The sequence below is a fragment of the Pristiophorus japonicus genome, unplaced genomic scaffold (assembly GCF_044704955.1).
Source record: "Pristiophorus japonicus isolate sPriJap1 unplaced genomic scaffold, sPriJap1.hap1 HAP1_SCAFFOLD_79, whole genome shotgun sequence".
In the NCBI taxonomy this organism is placed as follows: Eukaryota; Metazoa; Chordata; class Chondrichthyes; family Pristiophoridae; genus Pristiophorus; species Pristiophorus japonicus.
The window spans coordinates 495,440-504,486 of record NW_027254707.1 but is presented as its reverse complement, the minus strand read 5'-3'; positions in this window follow the sequence as shown (position 1 = coordinate 504,486).

Sequence of the window (9,047 nt, the reverse complement as noted above, 5' to 3'; positions counted from 1 at the left end):
TGGCGAAGATAATAGCTTATCTCTGTGAAATTCACGAGCTAGCAATAAGAATGATGTGTTTACTTTACACACACACACACTTCGACATATATATATAGCAAAGACTTTGTGTACACACTTTTCACTTGTTGTGCTTAAGCTGATGCAATATGTTTTATTAGGTCTTGCTGTGTCAGGATATAAAGATACCGCACGCTATTGCTCCTCCTGCTGCCTGGGGGAATGGAGCAGATATTTAAAGGGACATGGACTCCCTTTTCTCTGCCTAGTTATACTTAAAAGAACAGTCCAGTTTATCTCGCAGTGTCGGAGGACTTCACAAGCCGAGCTCCCATTAACAGTCGCTCCCTTCTGTATTGTGCCGTGATTGAAAAGCTGTTTATTTTCAGTGACTTGAGCCTTTCTATAATGTCTCAATTGTTTTTGATGATCCATTTGAATTGCTTTTCTAACTTGAAAGGATTTAAGAATTGTGCATTGTGACGAAGGATTTGTTTAAAGGTGGATTTAAATTTGTTTGAAAATATTCTTTCTAACCCTCCCCCAACCCCACAAATTTTAGAACACTCTGCAATACTGACTGGGAAGCTCCCAAGTTCGGTCCTTGATCTGGGCTGTTAGTTGTTCTCAGTCAAGGCAGCAATTCAGGGGTTATAATTGTCCTCACTACCACTGGGTTCAATATAAGTAAAAATTATCCAGTGCCCTTGCTCTTGATACCGATCCAGTGACATCAACTGCGAAGTGTGTGGATGTCACTTGAGAGGATGGATTGAACTCGGCTCTGATGCCTATCACAGTGGAAATTTATATCTTGTTCTTAAAGTAACAACTTTTGTAACCTCCATTTGCAGGGTATTAGAAGGGGAGGATCTGCAGCTTGGAAACTCAAACCAATCATCACGTCAGTATTTGAGGGAATCATCAGTTTCATCAGGATAACCTTATCAGCAGTCTTTGGAAAAACACCAATCACAGCGAGGAGAAACAGGACATATGTTCCGTGTATGGATGTACCTTCAACCAGTCGTCTAGCCTGTGAGACTCGTGTGCCCAGCTGACTCAACACTGTAAATGTGGGGACAGTGGGAATGGATGCAGTTGCGCGTCGGGTGAAAACACATCTGGGAGAGGCCGTTTACCAGCTGAGTGTGGAAAGAGATGCAGTCGCTTATCTCAACACGTGCTGTAGGCACATGCTACGTCCTGTCACTGAAAGTGATTAACAGACTGGATTTTGTGTTCAGTGATCCCGGGCGTGTTCGCTATCCCTAACCTGGACACCAAGGCAAAGAGAGGCATTCTGGAAGGTGTGGGGATCTGGAACTTGTCTCTGAGAGTAATCAAATGCATGAGAACGGAAACAATCGAGAGTTAGAAAGGAGAAAAGGCCCCAAATGGAGCAGTCGGAAACAGGACATCAATAGTCGCCTCTTATCATAGAGATATCAAATATTGACACATTGTGTAATTTGAGATATCAAAATATTAAACTCCAGCCCAGTTTTCAGAATGATTAACATCAGCAGAAACAAATCCCAACTGACAGAACGAACACGATTCATTCAGAATGTGATTAACAGCAGTAATAACAGTAGAACCCAACCACTGCAGTCACTTGAGAACTCGCAATTCAGATAACTGAATGAATCTCTTCCCCAACTTCCCCAGTGTGAACTCGCTGGAGATTCAGCAGATGATGGAGTGAAACCCTACCCACACACGGAGCAGGTGAACGGCCTCTTCCTGGTGTGACTGTGCCAATGAATTTCTACATCAGACGGGGAGCTGAATCTCTCCCCACAGTCTCCACATTCCCACGGTTTCTCCATGGTGTGGGTGTCCTTGTGTCTCTCCAGTTTGGACGATCAGTTGAAGATTCGTCCACACACACAACACGAGTAGCTTCTCTCTGCTGTGAATGGTGCGAAGTTTTATCAGGCTGTGTAACTAGTTGAAGCTCTTTCAAGTGCACTGGAACAATCTCACTCAGATGTTTGTGTGTCGTGGTGCTTTCCCAGATGTTTGAGATATTTTCCCACAGAGAGAAGAGACAAATATTCCTGCTTCCACATTCAAAGGCCGAGGATGTTGACCATTTCCACCTTACATGGTTGGGTTCAGACCTGCACCAGCTGTGTGCAAAGTGAGAACAAAATCAATGAGATGCTGATTTTCTCTGCTGGCCACTGGGTCTTTTGTGCTGGCCCAATAGGTTGAGACTGTGTTGCACGATAGGCTGAGCCTGGGCTGGCTCAATAGGATGAGCCTGTGCTGCCCGATAGGGTGAGCCTGTGCTGGCCCAATAGGATGAGCGTGTGCTGCCCGATAGACTGAGCCTGGGCTGGCCCAATAGGATGAGCCTGTATTGCCCGCGAGGGTGAGACTGTGCTGGCCCAATAGTGTGAGCCTGTGCTGCCCGCGAGGGTGAGACTGTGCTGGCCCAATAGGGTGAGATTGTGCTGGCCCGATAGGGTGAGCCTGGGCTGGGCCAATAGTGTGAGCCTGTGCTTGCCCGATATTGTGAACCTGTGCTGGCCCAATAGGGTTAGTCTGAGCTGGCCCAACAGTGTGGGCCTCTGCTGGCCGATAGTGTGAGACTGTGCTGGCCCAACAGTGTGAGCCTCTGCTGCCCGATAGTGTGAACCTGTGCTGGCCCGATAGTGTGAGACTGTGCTGGCCCGATAGTGTGAACCTGTGCTGGCCCGATAGTGTGAATCTGTGCTGGCCCGATAGTGTGAGACTGTGCTGGCCCGATAGTGTGAGACTGTGCTGGCCCGATAGTGTGAGACTGTGCTGGCCCGATAGTGTGAGAATGTGCTGGCCCGATAGTGTGAGACTGTGCTGGCCCGATAGTGTGAGACTGTGCTGGCCCAATAGTGTGAACCTGTGCTGGCCCGATAGGGTGAGACTGTGATGGCCCGACAGGATGATCCTGTGCTGGCCCGATAGTGTGAGACTGTGCTGGCCCGATAGTGTGAGACTGTGCTGCCCCGATAGTGTGAACCTGTGCTGGCCCGATAGTGTGAATCTGCGCTGGCCCGATAGTGCGAGCCTGGATTGGCTCGATAGGGTGAGGCCGGGCTAGCCCAATAGGTTGAGCCTGTGCTGGCTCAATGGGGTGAGCCTGGGCTTACCCGAGAGGGTGAGGCCCGGTTGCCCCAATAGGGTGCATCAGTGTTGGCCCAATAGGGTGCGATGTCTGCTGTATAGCGTGCACATCTCTGAGCCATACAGAGGGGGTGTATTACACAGCCCTGCAGACCATGTGCTGGCTGAAAGCTTTGAACTTAAATTGTTGGAGAAATAACATCAACGATGTCTTCACAAGATCCTGCAAATCCCCTGGGAGGGCAGATGCACCAACGTTAGCGTCCTTGACCAGGCCAACATCCCCAGTATTGAAGCACTGACCACACTCGACCAGGTCCGCAGGGCGGGCCGAATTGTTCACAAGCCTGACACAAAACTCCCAAAGCAAATGCTCTAGTCGGAACTCCGACATGGCTTGCGATCCTAAAGGTGGGCAGAGGATGCGTTTCAAGGACCCTCAAAGCCTGTCTGATAAAGTGCAACATCCCCACCGGCACCTGGGAGTTCCTGGCCAAAGACCACCCTAAGTGGAGGAAGTGCATCCGGGAGGGCATTGAGCACCTCGAGTCTCATCGCCGAGAGCAGACCGAAATCTAGCACAGGCAATGGAAGGAGCGTGCAGCAAACCAGTCTACAGACCTTTTCCTTCAACCACCGTCCATCTCAACTGGGACAGAGACTGTAATTCCCGTATTGGACTGTTCAGTCACCTGAGAACTCACTTTTAGGGTTGGATCAAGACATCCTCGATTTCGAGCTACTGCCTATGATGATGATGAATAGGGTGAGCTTTGGATGGCCCAAAAGGGTGAGCCTGTGCTGGCCCAATAGGGTGAGCATGGGATGCCCAATAGGGTGAGGCAGGGTTGGACCAATAGGATGAGCCCAGGCCCAGGGTCACCAGACAACAATCAGACAGCAAGGCTCTCTTTCTGGGGCCATTGACCTGGGCACAAACATGTGATCAATCAAACTGACATTCACCCTGAAGCCCCGCCCACACGTTGTCCCTGCACAAAGGACCACACATGCGCCGTGAGACCCGCCCTGACCAAGATGGCGGCCGCTGAGCCCGCTCCCCGCCCGGGAAACAGTTACCACCAAGAAAGTAATCAAGAAAACATCACCGAAGGGCGGCAAGGAGCGCAGAAGGTGGAGGAAGGAGAGTTACTCCATCTAAATCTACAAAGTTCACTCCGACCCCGGCATCTCCTCCAAGGCCATGGGCATCATGAACTCGGTTGTGAAGGATATTTTGGAGCACAACGCGAGTGAGGCTTCCCGCCTGGTCCATTACAACAAGCGCCGCACCATCAGCTCCAGGGAGATCCAGACCACCGTGCGCCTGCTGCTGCCCGGGGAGCTGGCCAAGCACGCCGTGTCGGAAGGGACAAAGGCGGTGACCAAGTACACCAGCTCCAAGTAAAACTGCACGCTGTCCTGAGAGATCAAACCCAAACACAACGGCTCTTTTAAGCGCCACCCACAACCTCTCTGAAAGAGCTGCACAAACCCATCTCCCTTTAGACTCAATTTACTGTAATTATTTCCTGAACAAGTGGGTGGGGACCTTTGCAGTTCCAGCTGTAGATTTAGTTTTAATTTCTCAGATAACTGATTTTACTGTCCGGTTCTTCCTTTTCCCGCCTTAAACTACAAACACGGTCCCTGGTCGCCCTTTTCCTTTGCTCTCAGACCCGTTCATTTGCAGCGCCTGCCAAAGAATTAGAAACTTGTTTTAGGGCGATACTCAGACTTTAGCCACCTCGTTCTCTCTCACGCCTTCTTCAATTCAAAAGAACATTCTACTTAGGAGTCAATCAGTTTATTAACCTTCGAGTCCGAGTGTAACAACCCAGAATGGGAGTTCTTACAGAGACCAGAACCGGGGCAGTTTGAACACTCTGACCCTCTTCCCTTTTCACAGAAGGACTCCCAGTTCTGGTCTCACTGCTGCCTGTGCGGCGGATCGATCGATAATCTATGTAATCCAACTTTTACAAAGATTGAGTGGATTGTGTCCCGTTACAGAATAAGTGGGGAGTGATTCCCTCCCATTACATATAGTTTGAAACTGAACCCAAATTTAATCCTGATTGTAACAGTCTGGAATTTACAAGTGAAATGTGGATTAAGACAAAGGGAAACAAAAAAGTGTTTGGAAATATGTGGCTAATGGGGAAGTTACAAATATAATCCGCAATTTTAACAATTATTGGCGGGATTTTTGAATTTCTAAATCCTTCGAAGACTGACTGTTCAGAACAGTCATTTCCGCCCAGGTTTCTTTGGTGGGCTAAGCAGGCTGCGATTGGTCATCCGAAAGGACCAATGAAATTCACCACAGAGCGACCAATCACAAGTTAGCTCCCTGCATTCCTACAGAAGGTATAAGGCAGATTTGGGAGGAGTTTCTCATTCTTTCCATGATAGTGTAGACTGTGGAACTGTCTCGAAGATAGAAACATAGAAACATAGAAAATAGGTGCAGGAGTAGGCCATTCGGCCCTTCTAGCCTGCACCGCCATGAAGATGAAAAACCAGCGGAAAAGCTCGGGCCAAGGCCAAGTTTCGCCGGACTGCAGTTCCCTGTGGGCCGTGTTCACAGGCTCCTGCGGAAGGGGAACTACGCTGAGCGTGTGGGTGCCGGAGCCCCGGTCTACATGACTGCTGTGCTCGAGTATCTGACCGGCTGAAATCCTGGAGCTGGCCGGCAAACCGGCCCGCGACAACAAGAAGACCCGCACCATCCCCAGACACCTGCAGCTGACCATCCGCAACGACCAGGAGCTCAACAAGCTGCAGGAAAAGGTGGCCATCGCTCAGGGTGGGGTGCTGCCTAATATATAGGCTGTGCTGCTGCCCAAGAAAACCAACAGTGTGTCCAAGAGCAAGTAAAGCGGACAGGATTTAATCTAATAAACCAAAGGCTCTTTTCCGAGCCACCCACAGTATCAATGTAAGGGCAGGTTAATGCTCTCTGGATCACAATTGTCCCAGATCTAAATAAACTTTGAATCTCTGCAATTAAGCGGTTAGTTTCCTGATCAGAAATGACCCTCAGACATTGTCGGTTCTAAACTGGTCACTGCTGACAGACAGTGCAACATGTTTGCTGTTATAAAATCCTGCTGTAAGGTACCATAAATCATTTCTGGCCTGCGAGGCGGCAAACCTACCCCGATTGCGATGGCCGGGTTGGTCTGCGACTGAAAAAGGTGAAGTGCATCTTCATAGCTCCAGATGTAGAATTCATGCGGATGAGTGTAGCAGCAGACGGGATCAACCGACTGTGTCCAAAACGGAAGCGATCCAGAGAGCAGCCAGACCGCGTAACACGACGGAGTTGCATTCATTACTGGGGCTCCTGAATTATTTTGCTCACTTTCTTCCCAAATTGAGCACGCTGTTAGAGCTGCTACACGTGCTCCTGCACAAAGGTCGTGAATGGTTCTGGGGGGACAGCCAGGAAAGGGCTTCTGATGGAGCACAAAATTTGTTATGCTCCAACAATCTGTTAACGCTATATGACCCATGTAAGAAACTTGTTTTAACATGCGATGCATCGTCCTATGTGGCCAGGTGTGTGTTGCAGCATGTGAATGCCAATGGTCAGTTTCAGCCAGATGTCTGTCCCAGGCAGAACGGGGCTACGGGATGGTAGAGAAGTAAGCGCTTGCATGGATATATGCTGTAAAAAAAATGCACCAGTATCTGTTCCGCAGGAAGTGTGAGCTGGAGACAAATCACAAACCCCGAACGTCCCTTTTGGCCGACAACAAGGCTATAAATGCAAATGCATTGACCCCCATACAGACGGGCCACTCACGTTAGCCGCCTATGACTAAACAATTCATCACAGACCGGGCACTGAAAACTGCACCGATGCACTCAGCAGGCTCCCACTAGCCACCACCGAGGGGCCAACCGAGCATGCTGCTGAGATGGTCATGGCTGTTGAAGTTTTCGATAGCGAAGGTTCACCTGTGACAGTCCGTCAGATCAAAATCTGGAAAAATAGAGACCCACTACTGTCTTTAGTCAAGAAATGTGTCCTAAATGGGGACTGCGCAGCCACGTACGGGACATTCCCTGAGGAATTCAAACCATTTCACAGACGCAAAGATGAACTCTCGATTCAGGCCGATTGCCTATTATGGGGAAACCGTTTAGTCATGCCCCAGATGGGCAGAGAGATGTTCAACAGAGAACTCCACAATGAGCACCCGGGCATTGTCATGATGAAGGCAATTGCCAGGTCACACGTTTGCTGGCCAGGGATAGATGCCGACCTGGAATTTTGTGTTCACAGATGCAACACGTATTCCCAGCTGGGCAATGCGCCCAGGGAAGTTTCTCCTTAGCCCCTGGTCCTGGTCCGCCAACCATGGTCATGTATCCATGTGGACTACGCAAGTCCTTTCATGAGAAAAAATGTTTTTGGTTGCAGTAGACGCCTACTTCAAATGGTTCGATGTGACATTCTCAATTCAAGCACATCCTCCGCCAAGGTAGAAAGTCAACGTGCAATGTTCGCTGCCCATGGTCGACCGGACGCCTTGGTCAGCGACAAATGCCCGTGCTTTACAAACATTGACTTCCAGGACTTCATGGCAGGAAATGGTATCAACCATGTCAGAACGGCACCGTTCAAGCCGGCCTCAAATGGTCAGGTGGAACGAGCAGTGCAGATAATCAAACAGTGGATGCTCAGAATCCAAAGGGGTTCCCTACAAAGCCGCTTATCATGCCTCCTGTTGTCCAATAGATCCCGACCACACACGCTCACAGGGGTTCCACCCGCAGAGCTGCTAATGAAAAGGACACTCAAAACCAGGTGATCCATTATACGCCACACCATGAAAGAAATTGTTGAGAGCAGGCGCCAGTCACAATGTGACTACCATGACGGGAATACGAGGGCGCGATGTATTGATGTCAATGACTCTGCCTTTGTCCTCAACTACGCTGCAGGGCTTAAATAACTTGCAGGCACTGTGATTGCCCAAAGAGTGAAATAGGATTCTGATAGTTAAACTTACCAATGGACAAATCTGCCGCAAACACGTGGATTAAACAAAAAGGGGGTTCAGCAACCCCATAGAAAAAGCAGAGGAAGAACACGATATAGAGTTCACTCCTCCATAGGTAACCGAACTTCGGAATCAAGCGGAGGAGAGCCCAGTTACTGTGGGCAGTCCAGGCAGACCTGAGGCACCGCAAACAGCAGACACTCAGGCCAACGCCCAACAACTGGATCCCCAACTCAGGCGCTCTACAAGGGAGCATAATCCACCAAAGAGACTTAACCAATGATTCCAATAAGACTTTGGGGAGAGGTGATGTCATGCATTCAACTGTCATTGTAACCCATGTATAAACTGACCTAATTTGGACACCGTGAGAACATTGACCATAAGGGTGTACACTTGTGGGAGACACTCCTAACGTGGACTTTCAGGTATAAAAGTGGAAGCTCCACCCATTATCATCACTTCAGTGCTGGCTAATAATTGTTACTGGCCACAGAGTGACCTTCTCTCAAGTATGGGCCTCCTGTACATTTATACTGTATAGTAAGGGCATATTAGACAGAGGGTTCAAACTTCCCTGGTTATGGTCTATATAAGAACTCCCATTCTGCATTGTTACACTGCGGGGAGTGTCGGGTTAATAAACGGACTGATGCAATAGGAATTGAAAAATAAATTTGATAAGTACTTGCGAGAGAGAATGTGTGATTGAAATCTGAGTCTCAGCCCCTAAACATGCTTTTAATTCGGCAGGCGGTGCATATGAACAGGTCTGAGATTGAAGCTGCTGATCTGAGAATTCAAAACTAAATCTACAGCTGGAACTCCAAAGGTTCTCACACAATTGTTCAGGAAATAATTAGTGATTTAAGTTTAAAGGGAGATGCGTTTGTGCAGCTCTTTCAGAGAAATTGTGGGTGG